The following is an 18,956-nucleotide window of genomic DNA, read 5'->3' as shown; positions in this document are numbered from 1 at the left end:
GGCGGCCCCTGCGTAGCGGTCCTGAAGCACCCTATTCCCGTTGGCTGCCTCGGATCCGGTCCCTCTGCTAACCAAGCCGGCACAGTTGAGCGCTGCGGTCCCGAAGACCCCGGCGCCGGTCATCGCTCTACCCCAACTCTCGCTGCGGGGCAGAAAGGGCCTAGGAGTCAGCGTCGTGGTGTGACGCTAAGTGCGGTACTGTAGCAGTGCTGCCTTTGAGCCTCTGCTTTGTCTTCTGTAGTATAGGGTTAACGAAAGACACGTAGTGCGGCCTCCCTTGATACAGGCTGATTAAGTAGCAGACCAGACCACACATCTTTAATTCTGTACAGGAAGTTTGAGGTTACCTTGCTCCCCGCTATTTGCCCTCCAATCATCTCTGAAGAAAGGGCAGCATAAAATTAGGAACTGGAGCATCCCCCCTCTCCCCCCCTCACACACAGTAGTGCCCCTGGAGCCCTTCTTGTCAGGTAGTTTGTTACTTTGGTGCCCCCCAGTGAAACATGCCTCCTGGCGGTACAACCTTGTGTGGTCCCCGACCCTGGGATCTGGACGGACCTGTGACTCGATTTCACTGAAGAAGAATGTGGGGCAAGTGATGATGTGCCGGTTCCAGTTCTGAGCCTTTAAGAACAACCTAGCAATCTTGATTTTGAGCTCTTGGTAGCCCTGAGCTGCAGCTGCTCTTCCACCTTGCTGCAGAGAGACCACATGGAGGAAAAGCAGGAGCCCAGTTATCACCAAGAGCTGAGATCCCAGACACAAGAACCTGGTGGACCCATCCCAGCTGAGGGACAAAGTCACTGAGGGAAGAAGTCATTGTTCCAGCCATCTGGGCCGTTCCACATTACGTAGAACAGAGAGAAGTCTTTCCTACTATGCCTTATCCAAAATCCTGAGAAATTATAAACTGGCTGCTGTTTTAAGCCTCCAAGTTTTAGAGAGGTTTGTTACCAATAGATAACCAGAACATTGTCTGACATAAGCCTTGTGGTGGGATGAATATTCCCATGGCAGCTATCTCATAGTTTGGGCACCTTGCAGTCCGTGGGAAACAAAGAAAGGCCCTCATGTACCTGTGAAGCTTCTCTTCACAGAGCACAGAATTCTAAAATTCTACGATGTTCCTCATAGCCAGGTCCTGACCTTCCTCATTCTGCATCCCCTTAAGCCTGGTGAAGCTGAACTGCACAACAGCCAGCTCTCCACCCACACATCCCTCCTATTCCTACGTGAAACCTGTTGTTCAGCCTGGGCCCTAGCACTGGCATTCTGGTTTGCAGGTTATGTTTTGCTGCAGTTTCCTACATGGGGATGTGCAGGATGAGACAGGAAAATGGAAGACATGGCCCTACCATGGGACAGGCTGACATGGAGCCATGCCCTGGCCTCAGGAGGCACTGCTCCTCCAGGCCAGAAGTGGAACCAGTCTATTCCACCACTCCCCACAGCAAAACTGAGCCCAGGCTGTGAAGTTTCATGTGACTTTACCAACACTTGAGGTTAACAGGAAATGGCTCGCGTCTACACAGCAGCAGTATGGCTGCTCTCCAAAGCTCTCAAACCTTGCTGCAGCAAACATTCTTTTTCTTACTTCTTTAATCTACTCCCTTCTCTGGTTCTTTTTCCTTAGCCTTCAGACATGCTCCAATTATCTTGTCCTTAAAAAACAAAATCTTTTCTTGTGACAGAAAGTATTGATATTTTCTTTCTCCTTTGCTGTTGTTGTCAGAGTCCACTACACTTTCTGTTTCTGTATGGTGCATTAAAGATGGCTACAAATTCTTTTACGCTATTTATATGGGGAGGTGGGGACTAATCCCCCCACTCCTTGAATCTGGGGTGGCTTTAATGATTTGTTTAACCAGTAGACTATGATGGAAGTGATGTGTTGAGACTTTTGAGTCTAGGTCATAGGAAGTTTTGCAGCTTCCTCCTGAGTGTCTTGGAACACTTGCACTGGGGAAATCCAGCTGCCTTAAAAGAAGTCTAGCTACTCTAAGACTGCCATGCTGTGAGGAAGCCAGCCCACAGCCATTCAAGCCTTCCAAGTTGAGGCCCCAGACATTCATGAAGCAGAGGGGTATCATCTCTGCTGAACCCACCCCAAATTACAGGTACACGAGCAAAATAAATAAGTGTACTTTTTAAGGCACTAAATTTGTTACACAGCAATAGATTACCAGAATACTGTGTAACTTGCTTCCGCCAAGGACAAGTCTTGTGAGGTAAACTTGATTAAGAATTGGTCAAGAATGGCTGTATAATTATGTATACAAATATCATGTATAGCTAGTCATCTGTATATAATACTAAGTGGGTTCTGGTATAATATCCAGTCACTCCTAACGAAAAGGATCACTGCAGCTCTGGAAGCACTTCTGTTGGATTCCTTATTCCATATCACCAGGGTACTGTGGCTGTTCTACCTGAAATCCCATGCCACCTTTTTCTCCTCTAGTCCTTATCAAAGTAGCCACCTCCAGGTCCCAGAAACGTTAATGCCAACAGCAAAGAATTCTTAGCCTTTGATCTGGAACTGTTCTAAGTCCAGACTCTAAATAACATAGTTCTTACTAACTGCATGGCCAGGGACATTTGCCACTAAGATGGTTTGAAGTTGCCTCTGCTGGTTTTTTGTTTTTTTCACTCAAGAAAAGCATTCTCTCTGTGTGGCCCTTCTGCTCTCTCTGATTTCATGTCATCATTTTCTATATCTTTGCTTGCATTATAACATTGTCTCCAGGTCATGGACGTGGATGAATTTTTATATTTTTTTATTCATGCAGTGTCTTAGGTCTGTTTCCCTAGGAGCAGACCCTGAAACAGGATTTGAGTGCATAATTTATTGGGAGAGTACTCTTAGGAGAAAGGCAATGAAGGAAGCAGGATAGGGCAGGGAAGGTAGCTGATAAGATGTGGTCTTATCTGGAGCTTCAGTCTGATCTTATGAAGAGCTGTGGAGCATGAATTGTACCATAGAGTTGATCCCACCTTGAGGCAAAAGGGCCAGGATTTTGTACACATATCTCATTTAGCAGCCATCACTCACAGCAGTAAGAAGGATCCAGTAAAGGAAATTTGGGAGGGGTACCAGCAGTTTACTACATACAACGAATATTTATTGAGCACTATATAGCAAGGATGAATGCTTCCCTGGTAAGATCTATCTGATCAGCTGTCTGACCTTCCCTAAGTATCAAAAGAGCTTTCTCTGAACTGTTTGGAACATCAACATATTTTAGTATGCCAAAGGTCTTCTTATACTTTTAGTATACATGAAATGAAGTAATTCCTTGATTACAGGTGTCAGGAGCTCACCTAACAGGTAAGGTACTATATTGCCTGTGAAAAAGGCTGATCCTGAAACTTCGGAACAATCACAACTGGGAGGGTTCTATGTAGGAATGAAGCTTATTGGGTAGCAGCTACCATGTGAGGGATAGGTCAACTTACAAACATAAGATCCCAATACTCTTTGGCAGGCTCTAAGGGAAAGTAGGGATCCTTGACCTGGGAGCACAGAATTAGCCCCCTGAGCTATGGCAGAGCCCCTATGGCCTCCATAGACAAACCCCACAAATATAGGAAGTGACCTTTACATCAGTTCAAGGGACAAAACCCAGTCTTGGGAAGCGATAACCAATTTAAAGGCAGACGACTTGAAATTTCTATTGGATGAGCTGGATGCATGCCCCTTTTCCCAAATTTCTATGATAGAGAACTAAAAGGCTTCTTCTGTACATAGATTAGATGTTATGAAAACAATAATAACATTAAAAGACAACTGGCCTTGCTAAATAGTACACCCATGAAGAATGACTTCAAATAAGAGCTTCCCAAACTAAAGTCATTTTTCCCCAATTTTATTGAGATATGGTTAACATACAGCATTGTATAAGTTTAAGGTGTACAGCATAATGATTTGACTTCCATACATCATGAAATGATTATCACAATAAATTTAGTGAACATCTATCATCTCATATAGATATAAAATTAAAGAAATAGAAAAATATTTTTCCTTATAATAAGAACTCTTACGATTTACCCTCTTAACAATTTTCATATAACATACAAGGTAGTTTATTATATTAATCATGATGTATATTACATCCCAGCACTTATTTACCTTATACCTGGAAGTTTGTACCTTTTGACACCTTCATCCAATTCCCCCACCCCACAACCTCCACCTCTGATAACCACAAATCTGATCTCTTTTTCTATAAGTTTGTTTATTTGTTTGTTTTTCAAGTGTAATTGACCTGCAACACTGTTAGTTCCTAGTGTACAACATAGTGCTCAGTATTTCTTTTTTTTTTACTGCAGCTTTATTGGGATAGAATTGACATATAACATCATGTAAGTTTAAGGTGTACAACATGTTGATTTGATACACTTATATATTGCAAAATGATTACCACCATAGTATTAGCTAACACCTCCATCCCATCACATAATTACCATTTCTTTTTTTGTTGGTGAGAACATTTAAGATTTCCTCTCTTAGCAACTTCCAAGTATATAACTCAGTATCATTAGCTATAACATAGTGATCAGTATTTCTATACCTTCTAAAATGATCGCCATGATAAGTCTAGTTACCATCTGTCACCATAAAGATATTACATTATTATTGACTGTATTCCCCACACTGTATATTTCATACCTGTGACATTTATTTAGTAACTGGAAGTTTGTCCCTCTTAATCTCCCTCATCTATTTCTTTCATCCTCCCACCCCACTCCCGAAGCCATCCTTTTTGATAAAAACTTCTCAGAATTATGGGTAACAGCCTGTATTGGTTTTCTGTGAGTGCTGTAACAAATTACCAAAATCTTGGTGGCATAAAACAACAAGAATTTATTTTCTCACAGTTCTGGGTTTCAGCAGGGCTGCATTCCCTCTGGAGACTTCAGGGGAGAATGCTTCCTTGACTGTTCTAGCTTCTGGTGGCTGTTGGCATTCCTTGTCCTCCTTGGCTCGTGGCCACATCACTCCAATTTTTGTCATCACATTGCCTTCTCCTCTGTGTTGTCTTCTCTTGTGCGTATCTCTCTTATAAGAACACTTGTCGGGCTTCCCTGGTGGCACAGTGGTTAAGAATCCACCAATGCAGGGGACACGGGTTCGAACCCTCGTCCGGGAATAGCCCACATGCCGTGGAGCAACTAAGCCCATGAGCCACAACTACTGAGCCTGAGCTCTAGAGCCCATGAGCCATAACTACTGAAGCCCACATGCCACAGCTACTGAAGCCCATGAGCCTAGAGCCCATGCTCTGCAACAAGAGAAGCCACCACAATGAGAAGCCTGTGCACCACAACAAAGAGTAGTCACCGCTCACTGCAACTAAAGAAAGCCCGCGCAGCAAGGAAGACCCAACGCAGCGAAAAGTAAATAAATAAATAAATAAATAAAAATAAAGTTCCCTTTAAAAAAAAAAAGAACACTTGTCATTAGACTTAGGGCCCACCTGGGTAATCTAGGATGACCCCTTCATCTCAAGATCCTTAATTAATTTCATCTACAAAGACCCTTTTCCAAATATGGTAACATTCACGGGTTCTTGGGTAAGGATGTGGACAGATCTTTTGCAGTACCACTGTTCAGCCCACTACACAACCCTATACATGAATTCAACTCATTCAATTTATTCATTTATGCAACTAATACTCATTGAGTGGCTACTATGTACCAGAGGTTGATCTAGGCTCCGGGGAGGCAGCAGTGAAAAAGCATATGAAAGAAAATCCCTGCTCTTCCTCACGTCCATTAGAATGGCTACTATCAAACAAATAAACAAACAAACAAAATCCAGAACAACAAATGGCGAGAATGTGGAGAAATTGGAATCACTGTGCACTGTTAGCGGGAGTGTAAAATTGTACAGCCGCTATGGTAAATGGTTTGGCAGTTCCTGGAAACATTAAAAATAGAATTACCGTATGATCCAGCAATATCACTTGTGGATATATATATATCCAAAATAATTTGAAAGCAGGCTCTTGAAGAGATATTTGCATACCTATGTTCATTGCAACATTATTCACAATAGCCAAGAGGTGGAAGCAGCCCAAGCATCCATCAGTGGATGAGTGGATGAACAAAATGTGGTAAATAAATACAATAGATTCAGCCTTAAAAAGGAAAGAAATTCTGACACATGCTATAACATGGATGAAACTTAGAAACATTATGTTAAGTGAACAAAAAGATAAATACTATATGATTCCACTTACATGAGGTAACTGGGAGGATGGGAAAGTGGGCAGTGGTTGTTTAATGCATATAGAGTTTGAGTTTTGCAAGATGAAAAAGTTCTGGACAGCTGTTGTACAACAATGTGAATATGCTTAACACTACTGAACTGTGCACTTACAGATGGTTAAGATGGTAAATTTTATTATATGTGGGTTTTTTTTAACCACAACAATTTAAAAATTGTGTTAAAAAATCCTTGCCTTCATAGAACTAATTAGGCATACACACACACACACACACACACACACACACACATATTTTTTTTTTTCGTGCACCACTCGGCTTGAGGGATCTGAGTTCCCTGACCAGGGATTGAACCCCAGCCCTGACAGTGAAAGTGCCAAGTCCTAACCACTGGAACACCAGGGAAGTTCTCCTGACTTGTTACACTGTAGATTAGTTTTGCCAGTTTTTTACTTTATGTAAATGCAATGCTACAATATGGACTCTTTTGTGACTGGCTTTCACTTAGCATTATGTTTGTGAGATTCATCCATATTGTTGTATCTAGTAGGTCATTTATTTTCATTTCCCTACTATGAACAGTCTAGGAATCCAGCACAGGTCTCTTGGTGAACATATGTACACATTTCTGTTGGGTATATACCAGAGATATACTGATAAATGTTTAACAACCAGCTTGCTAGGGGGAAAAAAAGCTTTCATGTGTAGCATTTGTTGATTCCTACAGTGTAAATACTCCCATCATGACCTATTTCAAGCTACCAACATGATGTCACTGAATGTGGAGCTGGGAAGGTGGTGCACAGAATCTGCTCCCACAAGCCAGTGGGAATCAGCTCCAGCACTGTGAATGCCTGGGAGGCCTACCAAGAAACAGATCCCAGAACAGAATTAGTTCAAGAGACTTATTAGGAGAAACATCTGTGAAGGATAAAGAGAAAGGAAGCAGGAAAAGGCAGGGAGAGGAATCAGACTGGAATAAAAAACTGACAGCTGTGAAGGAAAGGGGGAAAGCAGGACTGGTTAAGAAGAGTCTCAGACTGCAGTGCAGTTCCAAGAAAGGCTTGTCCAGGCCAAAGGCGAGTGTTGGAGCCAAAGTTTCCTGTTGGAGTGGCCCTGAATTTCGCAGGAAGAGGCCTACATTAGCACAAATGTGGTGGTGGAGCCAGACTGGCGGCCGCTGGGCTGCCAGTCAGTTACACGCCACACAGCAGGAGATCTGACCATTGTATTTTCATGATCTCCACACCTGACAATATTCCTTCGTGCCACCTCCCTGGAGATGAGTGGGATGGCTTCTCAATCAGTGTCTTCTCTACACTTACTTTTCGCATCTTACTTTTCACAAGTTAGATGCACAACCCTGACTTAGCTGACTTGTTTGGAAGCTGGACTGGCCATTTTAGACTGAATAAGCCCCAGGTTTCTTGGGTAATTGACTGAAAGAGAGAGATTCTAGAGGAAGACATTATAGGATTTCCTCCTAATAAGGGCAGAGAAGTGTTCTAGTTATTAATTAAAGTAACAGGAGTTGACCATACTATATTCCTAACTGATGATTTGTACCTTACTGATTACTTAAGGAAAGAATAGAAAAATGGAGTTAGCTAGTCAGAAACAGAAGCTGGAAAAGACCTTATAATCCAAGTTATAGTTAGCTATTGAACTAAAAGCAATGTGGTACTTTTAAAAAAATGTCCACAAATTCTTTGATACTCCCTTTATCTTTATAAGTTGGAGTTTAATTCCTCTCTTAGAATGTAGGCCAGGTTTTAGTGACTCACTTCCAACAAATAGAATGTGGTAGAATGCGACCATACAAAGGATAGTCAGTCTCTCTCTCTCTCTCCCCCCCATCCCACTTCTTTTTCTCTCTCTTCACTTGCTTTGGAAAAAGCCAGTCATCGTATCATGAGGCCACTCAAACAGCCTGTGGAGAGGCCCAGGTGGTGAGGAATTGAGGCCTCCCATCAAGAGCCAGCATAAACTTGCCAGATACCTGTGTGAGCCAACATGGAAGTGGACCTTTTAGTCCCCATCAAGTCTTCAGATGATGGCAGCCCTGGCCAACATCTTAACTGACCTCATGAAAGACCCTAAACCAGGATTGCCTAGTCAAGCTGCCCTCAAATTTCTGACCCACAGGAACCATGAGGATAGTAAATTGTTCTTGTAAGCCACTGAATTTGGGGGTAATTTATCTCATGGCAATAAATAACTTATACAGGCAACAAGAGTTTGGAAGTCCCCCTGCATACAACCAATGCCATAACAGAAGATATTAGCATTCAGACAACATGGCAAATCCATGGAAGATGTCCATTTCCTCATTTCCTGCTTTGGCTCAGAGAGAAGCCGTCTCCTCTCCGAGCTGACTCCCATCAAAGTCCACTGTCCTGGTGCCACTATAAACACCATCTCTATTTCTAGAGCTCGCCCAAAGCCATAATACAGATTATTGCCAGGGTTGTGATCAAGGCCTCTGATGCCTACGCAGAGGTCCAAATTTTATGTTGCTGCTGAGCCACTGGCACCAACTCCCATCATCTGAAAAGCCACTGGTAGTAATGCAGACTTCCTAACAGCCAAGTGGTTCTTGCATTCACTTGTACTGTGACTGTGGCAGGAACCCCAAGGTGGGTGAGGAGCGGCAGGTAACCCTGTATACAGAGCCAGCTGACCAAAAGCCTGGCCTGTGACTAGAGGTATGGCCCAGATTGCAGTGTTTACCAAGTTAAACAGGCTAAAGCCAGATCAGCATATCAAAAATGGCTCAAGGAACAGGGAGAGTTTAGCTATGAACCCCAGCAAGTCAGGGCCAAGGGCATGGATTATGGACAAGATTCAAAGAAGACAGAAAAAAAGCAGACCTGCAGGAGGCCCATGGGGCAGCTTTGAAGTCTGTGCCTAAGGCCATGGTCTGGGCTTCCCCACCTGCAGGGCTGGCTTGAAACCATCAGGGCCCTTCTCCCATATACATTTCAAGGGAGTCTAAAGGTTTTTTTTCATGTGGGAGAAACTCCCCACAGAGTTGCCAGGGTTCAGACTTTGTCCCATGCTGGCAAGGAAGCTTGAACATTTTATATTAGCTTAGGTTCCCTCAGAAGAAAGCCCTGAGGCGAGTATTCAAGGTTACTGTGGGATGTAATCCTAGGAAGCTGGTAGGGGAGTGGGGAAGTGAGACATGGAAGGGAAGGGAAGTCAACACAGGGTGCTTTACCAAACCAGTTTCTGGTTTCAAGGGAAACTCTGGGAAATGGTGTAGGACACAAACCCCAGGGAGGCAACAGGACTGGCGTATCTGGGGGTATTTATACACCAACTCCAGTCAGCCATTGTTGAGAGCTGCTAGGGGAAGAGGTGTCAATTACTGTGGTGACCAAAACAGAGTTGCAGATATTGGTTGATCAATCTTTTTTTGTTTATTGGTCATTTAGGTGAATTGTGCGTTCATATACTTTTTGAATTGTGCGTTCACGACCTTTGCCCATTTTTCTATTGGTTTATAGTTTTATTATTGATTGATATATTTAGATACTAATCTTTTCTTCATTATATGTGTGACAAATACCATTTTCCAGATTTTTGTTCAGCTTTTCACTTTCTTTATGGTATCACTCAATAAATAGAGTGTAGATTAATTTATCAATTTTTATAGCCTGTGCTTTTTGCGTCTTGTTTAAGAAATACTTTCCTGGGTCTTCCCTGGTGGTCCAGTGGTTAAGACTCTGCGGTCCCAATGCAGGGGGCCCAGGTTCAGTCCCTGGTCAGGAAACTAGATCCTGCATGCCGCAACTAAAGATCCCGCATGCCACAACTAAAGATCCCGCATGCCGCAACTACGATCCGACGCAGCCAAATAAATAAATAAAAATTTTTTTTAAATCCTTTCCTTTCTTGTAGTTACAAAGATGATAATTTGCCAGGCATTTTTTGCTTTTTACAGATAGTCTTTAACACACCTGGAAAGTATTTATATGATGATGCAGTATTTAATTTTTAGAGATTCAATATTTAATTTTTATCATGGAAAATATTAAACATACACAAAAATGGAATAGTACGATGAACCCAATACCCAGCCTCAACAATTATTAACTTGTTTTAGTTGATCACTGCTGTGCAGCAAATTACGCCCCAAACTAGCAAATTAAAACAATAATAAACATTTTTATCTCACACAATTTCTGTGGGTCAGGGTTTCAGGAGTGACTTAACTGGGTGGTTCTGGCTCAGGCTCTGTCATGAGGCTGCAAATGGGCTACAGTCATCTGAAGCCTTAACTGAGGCTAAAGGATCTATTTCAAGGTGGCTCATACTTATGGCTGGTAAGGTGCTAGCAGGAGGCACCAGTTTCTTGTGGCCTGGGCCTCTCTTAGAGCTGCTGGTGTGTCATCATGGCATGGTGGCTGGCTTTCCCCAGAATGAATGATCCGAGAGACAGCAAGGTGGAAGTTGCAATGCTTTTATAATGTAGTCTTGGAAGACATACAAGATCACTTCTACTACATTGTATTCATTAGAAATGAGTCACTAAGTCCCATCCACATCCAAGGTTGGGGGTGGGAGGTGTTAGGTTCTACCTTTTGAAGAGAGGAATATTGAAAAGTTACTGGACATTTTTAAAACCAGGACATAACTCATGGTTAATCTTGTTTCAGCTATGCTTTCATCCACTTTCCCTTACCAACTGGATTATTATGAAGAAAATCCCAGGCATTATATCATTTCATATATAAGGACCTTAGTATGATTTTCTAAAAGGTAAGCCCAGAAGAATCATAATGACTATACCATTATCTCACAAAAAGTTAACAATATGACAATAATTGCTTAGTATCACCCAATAGCCAGGTAGCATTCAAACTTCCCTGATTTAGGGACTTCCCTGGTGACGTGATGGTTAAGAATCCGCCTGCCAATGCAGGGGACACGAGTTCGAGCCCTGGTCAGGGAAGATCCTACATGCCGTGGAGCAGCTAAGCCCATGCGCCACAACTACTAAGCCTGCACTCTAGAGCCCGTGAGCCACAACTACTGAGCCTGCGTGCTGCAACTACTGAAGCCCGCGTGCCTAGAGCCCGTGCTCTGCAACAGGAGAAGCCACCACAATGAGAAGCCCGCGCACCCCAACGAAGAGTAGCCCCTGCTCGCCACAACTAGAGAAAGCCCACGCACAGCAATGAAGACCCAATGCAGCCAAAAATTAATTAATTAATTAAAAGAAACTTCCCTGATTTATTTTGCCCTTCTCCCCCGCCCCTCTCCCTTTATACAGTTTGTACCAGACACCTTTGTGCATAACTCCAGATCCTCTGGGGAATCACCTGTCTCTTAATTCAGCAGTTGTTGCCTCGATCAGTTCTGCACAGTTCTGAGCAGTTCAACACACAGATACAGCCCGGAACCTGCTCCTGGCTTCTCTTTAATGCTGCAGTGTGGGCTACTGTGGAAATCTGCTTGGCACCCAGGCATGCACAACCCAGAAGTGCCAAGGACTTAACACTCTTAGAGGTAAACTTTGACCAATGGAGAATGAGAACCAATGAACAACTGTTTCCCTTTCATCCCCAGAGCAACAGTCCTAAGACACAGTACATGCAGCCTCTCAGGAGGTCTATAGGATTAAGGAATCACTTTTAGTGGTGGCCATCTTGATCATGCTTTCTTGTGTTGGATTTCCCTGTTTCCTTGTTTCACTTAGCATCCTTCACTCCTGCCCCCTGAGGTCACACTGCTCAATAAAGTGTGTTGGCACAGACAGAAGAATGGATAAAGAAGGTATGGTACATATATACAATGGAATATTACTCAGCCATAAAAAAGAATGAAATAATGCCATTTGCAGCAACATGGATGGACCTAGAGATTGTCATACTGAGTGAAGTAAGTCAGAGAAGGACAAATATATGATATCCCTCATATGTGGAATCTAAAAAAATGTTACAAATGAACTTATTTACAAAATAGAAATAGAGTCACAGATGTAAGAAAAAAACTTATGGTTACCAGGGGGGAATGGAGGGTGGGAGGGATAAATTGGGAGATTGGGATTGACATATACACAGTACTATATATAAAATAGATAACTAATAAGGACCTACTGTTTGGCACAGGGAACTCTACTCAATACTCTGTAATGACCTATATGGGAAAAGAATCTAAAAAAGAGTGGATATATGTATATGTATAACTGATTCACTTTGCTGTACAGCAGAAACTAACACAATGTTGTAAATCAACTATACTCCAATAAAAAGAATATTTTTTAAAATTTATTTATTTAGTTAGTTAGTTTTGGCTACATTGGGTCTCTGTTTCTGCACGCAGGATTTCTCTAGTTGCGGTGAGCAGGGGCCACTCCTCATTTCAGTGCACGGGCTTTTCATTGCGGTGGCTTCTCTTGTGGAGCACGGGCTCTAGGCATGCGGGCTTCAGTAGTTGCGGCATGTGGCTCACAAGTTGTGGCTCACGGGCTCTAGAGTGCAGGCTCAGTAGTTGTGGCACATGGGCTTAGCTGCTCCACAGCATGTGGGATCTTCCTGGACCAGGGCTCGAACCCGTGTCCCCCACATTGGCAGGTGGATTCTTAACCACTGCACCACCAGGGAAGTCCCTCCAATAAAAATTAAAAAAAAAAAATTGAAACAGAAAGAGGGACACACACAAAAGGACCCATGACTGAGACAGAAGAGCTAGTTCCTTCCAGCTGTGGTTGAAGAAAGTCACCTGCCATATCACTGAACAAAGGATGTTGCGTCCATCTAGCCATCAGCCACTAAAGCCACCCTGAATGTTCACCCTGAGGGGATTCAGTATGGAAAAAAACAGGATACTGGCCCTAGATAGTTAAGGTGCATGTCAAAGGAATGATTTCAATGAGCCCAGACTCTTGCATGTTCCCATACAAAGTGCTAAATTCATTAACTTGAGATATCTAGTTTTCTTTAATTAACAGTAATCTATTGATGCTGACTACCTGGTTTTTCTTGCAAAAACTCCTATAATCCTGGCTCCTCACTTACCTCTTTGGAAACATCCCTCAGAGCTATCTGAGAGGCTGCCTCCCAGGCTTAAGTCCTCAGTGTGTCTGCTGAATAAAACATAATTCTCAGCTTCAAAAAAAAAAAGCTATGTGTTTGCACATAGCTTTTTTTTTTAATTAATTAATTAATTTTTGGCTGCATTGGGTCTTTGTTGCTGTACGCGGACTTTCTCTAGTTGTGGCGAGAGGGGGCTACTCTTCCTTGAGGTGTGCAGGCTTCTCATTGCGGTGGCTTCTCTTGTTGTGGAGCACCAGCTCTAGGCATGCGGGCTCAGTAGTTGTGGCACTCAGGCTCAGTAGTTGTGGCTCGGGGGCTCTAGAGCGCAGGCTCTGTAGTTGTGGTGCACAGGCTTAGTTGCTCCCTGGCATGTGGGATCTTCCCGGACCAGGGCTCAGACCTGTGTACCCTGCATTGGCAGGCGGATTCTTAACCACTGCACCACCAGGGAAGTCCCGCACATAGCTTTTTTAAAAATCAGGTTATGCTTTCTGGGGGACCCAGACTAAGACAAAACTGGTTCCAAATAAGGTCCACCCTTTGCATTTGACTGGTCTGTCTTTTAGCTCTCTAATCTACAGGTTTCATGCCCTTCCACTTCTTGTCTCTTGCACTTATTTGGTTATCGTAATAAATCATATTGTTTGTTCTGATGAGTTTACCATACTCTAGATTTTGCTGATCTCTCTTGCTATGGTGTTGTTTATCATGTTCCTCTGTTCCCTGTGTTTCCTAAACTGATAGTTAGATCTAGAAGCTTGATCAGATCAGATTCTGGTTTCATTTTTTGGCAAGAATACTTCATGGGTAGTATTACATACTTCCTGTTTTATCACATCAGTAGACATAATGTCTGTTTGTCTCTTTTTGTGATTTTAAGATTAATCAGTAAATTCTTTTCTGCCCCCCACACAACACTGCATAGCACGTGGGATCTTAGTTCCCTGACCAGGGTTCGAACCTGCAACCCCAGCATTGGAAGCTCGGAGTCTTAACAGCTGGACCGCCATGGAAGTCCCAATCAGTAAATTCAAGGGTAGTCACTCTAATCCATCCATATAAACTCCCCACCAGTCTTTCACCTAATGATTTTAACAGCCAAAACTAATCATGCCATAGAACTGTACTGTCCAATACAATAGCAACTAGCTACATGTGGCTATTTAAATTGAATGAAAACTGAATAAAATTAAAACTTCAGTTCCTTAGTCACACTAGCCACATTTTAAGTGCTCAGTAGCTACAGAGGCTACTGTACTGAAAAATGCAAATATAGAGTTTTTCCATCATCCAGAAAGCTATATTAGACAGAACTAGCCTAGAGTCATTATTTCATTTTAATTATATTTATAATTTCTAATATTTCATTCTATCATCCTTTATGCATTTGTTAACTGTGATTGTTCTATAAAGAATAATATTCCTCCATCAACTATTTAGTTATTTGAGGTATAGTTTGTACAGTAGAAGTATGATAAGTGCTTATGAGCCTTTGTTTACCAGTATTCAGAACAATGAAATAATTCCCTGGCATCCTCCAAAGCTGATCAAAGCATTTTGTTGTTCTATTGTTTTGAATATCATTATGAACTCATGTGCAACATGTTTGATGTCTTTCAGTTCATTGTAATCACTCTTCGTTTTGATTCTCAAATTGTCCCATATAGTAAGTCAGCTCCTACAGTAGTATTTAAAGTCCGCCCCCCCCCGCCCCCACCCCCACCCCCCACCCCCAGCCTGAGCCAAGCAAGGCTTGTGGGATCTAGTTCCCCAACCAGGGATTGAACCCAGGCCACGGCAGTGAAAGTGCACCAAGTCCCAACCACTGGACCACCAGGGAATTCCCTAAAGGTTTTACATTTCTAATGCAAGATGTTTCAGGTCATCTTGTACATTTTCTGCCCTAGACATGGAATCATTTTTTCAAATAGTCCTGGTCCCTTTTAGAGAAAAACAGTATTTAGAGATCACAATCTAGGGGCTAGGGGTACTCATTCCTAGAGACATGGCTGTTTTTGTTTTTGTTTTTTAGTATACAGAGCTAGAAAATTTTTGTGTTTGTTTTTTTAAAGAAAATTCATCTTAAGTTCATGTCGATTTCCAAGTTCAAATTTAGGACAACAGGTTTCACAAAATTTTGATTCTATGTTTGTATCTCTGAAAAGAGATACAGGAGAAATTCTGTTCTGAGAATCTTGATTCCTAATGTTATCAACACAAGTACTCATTTTCTTTGTCCTATAATACCTATAATAATTTCTGATTGAGCTGTGTCCATAATGTACTGATTGTTAGATATCTTGACTATCACCCTTACCCTATGACCTTCAAATTCTGTGAGTTAATTATTCTCTCCCTGAATTTCCTCATTTGGGGAGAATTGCTATTCTCCTACCCATGATTTAGTAAACCTGTCAGCCAAGGAACTTGGCCTCCCCTTCTATAGGTGTGGAAAAGAATCCCAGGTCATGAGGGAGTTAACACCCCATGTGTGAACTTTGGCCAGTGTAAGATAAGAGACAGGAGAGAACCAGGAAATAATCTTTCTTTTTCACCCCTCAGTGGAACATTCCAAGACATGGGGGGTTTGCATAACTTTTAAAGAAGACTCCTGTGTAATTAAGCAACCAGGTATGTTTTCTTGAAGCTTTGGTGAGCCCAGTAATAGACCACCTTGCATTTGCTATCTTTCCTTCCCCTATTTCTATCTTTTGTTGCTCTGGGATTGTACCTCCCATTAAGGCCCCACTATGAAACCTTTGCCTCCTGCTCTGTTCCTTAGGGAATCCAGGCAAAGACAATTTCCCAGGATCTTTTCTTTTAGAACGGTGAAGAACAGTGCTGGGAATTTAGGTTTTTAATAAGCACCCCAATTGAGTCTTATGATCAGGCAAGTATGGCTGACAGTGCCTTAAAGCATCCTAAGGCCTCAGACCTCACATCAACAGGAAATGACCTGCTAAAGCTGTACAGAATTCAGAAGGGGATCCATGCCAGAAACCTTTTAGATATGGCCATGGAGGACAGCACAGAGAGTAGCCAGGAGGCAGTGAGATGGACTGACCAGGAACATTGTCAGCTGTCAAAGCAAAGAACACTTGTATCAATTGTAAGTAGTCGTTTATTTGGGAGGTAAAGGAGAATACTGGTAGGAGTGTAAGGAAGTGACACAGGAAAAGTAAGAGAACAAATATAGGGTGTATTATCATGCCAGTTACCATTGTGTACAATTAGATCTTAATCCCACGGTAAACTCTGGGAGCCACTGTAGGACATGCACCACAGTGTTATTCCACTACAAAGAGTAAGGGAGCTGAAGTGTTTGTACATCAACTCCTGTCATTCATTGGTTGAGAGCAGCTCCCAGGGAGGGAAAAACATTAATTTCTCTGTACTTCTGGCCTGCTGTTTAGGTGACAAAATAGGGAACAATCAGAGAAAGCCCTTATTCAGAGAAACACACATACTGGCAGCTGGGAGTCAGGCCAGTATGCACTAAAGTGGTAAGGACAAGGGACTTTGGGAAAGGCAATGACAGCATTTGCTGCAAGAAGTGAAAGAGTTTCTCTTCAATTGTGAGCTAACTGCATTATCTCAGATGGGGGCATTTAAAAAGTTGTAGGCATGTGTGTGTAAGTTCTGAAGGGAACAGCAGACAATATCTGATTCTGCTTTTCAGAATCGCCCTTCTCCCATTGCATATGATTCTGGTGGGGCTGTCACTCAAAAGCCTTAGCTCCTTTGTCACAAGGCATACAAATGACCCAAGTAGGCCAATCATGCTAAATCATTGTAGTAGACACTGTTGGCACCCCAGTTAGATTCCCTTTACTGATCAGGGCACCCATCCTTCAGTTCAGGTGAGTGTTGCTGACAACTGCACTTTTCTTCAGAGAATTGCCTGCAGCAGGAGAGGGCCGATTTACACACCACCGCCCCACCCCCCACTCCCATTCCACATCTAACGATAAGGAGACCCAAGGGAAGAGGGGAGAGACAATTCTGCATAACAATTTATGCTTCAGTGCTCCCCAAGAGATCAGGTTAGACTGCAGCTGGACCCTCACCTTTGCCTAGTCTCTTCCCTGGCCCTATTCTGTTTCCCTCACTCCCTTATAAGATTTTCCTGAGAGCCCTCTTCAATCAATCAGGTGCAGCTGAATCCCTGGCTCAGGCTCTGCTCCTAGGATACCCAACCAAAAACACATTCAGTGAGATACAATGATGGATTGGCCCAGGGGAAGACACAGGCCCTGGCATTGCTAGAGTCCTTGGGCACATTGATATGGACTCTGGAAAATCTGTCTGTCTTTAAAGTTATGAGCTACATTTAAGAACATTGTGGTAGATACATGTTTACTCCCTAACATATATTTCACTCTTCCTCATCAAGGATGAGGGGAACCTAGGGCTGCTGGAGGCCATAATGAGGAACCTGAGTATAAAGCCAGCACAGCAGAAGGCAGAATACTGTGGAGGGAGTGAAATGAGTCCTAGTTGATGCTGTTGGAGCTCTTGGTTCAAGCTCCACTCAGACAGTCTTACTTTAGATTACACCTCTTTGATTACACAGGCTAATGAGTTCCCTTCTTTGTTTAAACCAGTTTGGGCTGGATTTTATAACACAATCAAAACAGTTATGACAAATACAATGAGGGCAGCCCTCAGCTGCAGGAAAATATATTGCTGCCATGTAAAGAGACCCTTGGTGACAACAAAACCTACTCATAAGAAAGAAAGAATTCAAACTAAGAGATGGTGAGAGGGAGAGCAAGCAATTGCTATGGGCAATATCTAAGCACCAGAATGCTGCCATTCCTGAAATATGTTGCTCCTTTGGGTTCTCAATTATTTGAACACAAAAATTCCCCACTCTTTTCCTTAAAGGAGTACGAGTTAAGCTTTATTACTTTCAAAGGAAAGAGTTCTAACACAATACCCTTTTCTCATTTTTCCTTTGAGCCATTTTATTTTTTCCTTACTGATTTGAAGGCTTTCTGTATATATTCTGGACTTGATCTTTTGTCCATTGTTTGCTGTAAATAAGTTATTTTACCACTTATCTTTTACTTTGTTTATGCTATTTCTCATTATTGAGAAGGTTGTGGTTTTATGGAGTTTAAATCAACAAGCTTCACCTTTATCATCTTTGGATTATTGGACGTGGTTCTTTGGTTGAAAGTGATGCAAGCCCAACTCAATCTAGTTCTGATAAAAAGACAATTTATTGGCTAACAAAATTGGGAATTCTAGAGGTATTTAGTCCTAAGCCACAACTAGAATCATAACTCCAACCATGTCATTAGGACCATTTCTCTCTCAGTCTATCAGTTCCCTGGGCTTCTTTCCCACTGAAGCTTCCTTCATCTTTTTGGAAACATGGCCCATATTATTACACTTCCTGGTTCCAAAGGAAGGGAGAAGGACTCTCCTGATGGATTAGGCATAGGAATCCCAGGAGAACCTGCTTGCTATTATGAGCACCCTGACCAGTATGTATTATATATCTATTCCTGTGTCTGGTGGCTGGTTCAGTCATTTCAGACTATTCAGAATGTGCTCCACATGGACTGAAAGAGTTTGGTTATGGAAGAACTGGAGGAAGGGAAAACCTGGTAAGCGTATGATAGCTACCGTACTCACCTCCATCTTTTGTGTCTTGTTTATGAAAACCTTCCTTT

This window comes from Balaenoptera musculus, chromosome 15 (assembly GCF_009873245.2).
Source record: "Balaenoptera musculus isolate JJ_BM4_2016_0621 chromosome 15, mBalMus1.pri.v3, whole genome shotgun sequence".
NCBI lineage: Eukaryota > Metazoa > Chordata > Mammalia > Artiodactyla > Balaenopteridae > Balaenoptera > Balaenoptera musculus.
This window is presented reverse-complemented; position numbering follows the sequence as displayed.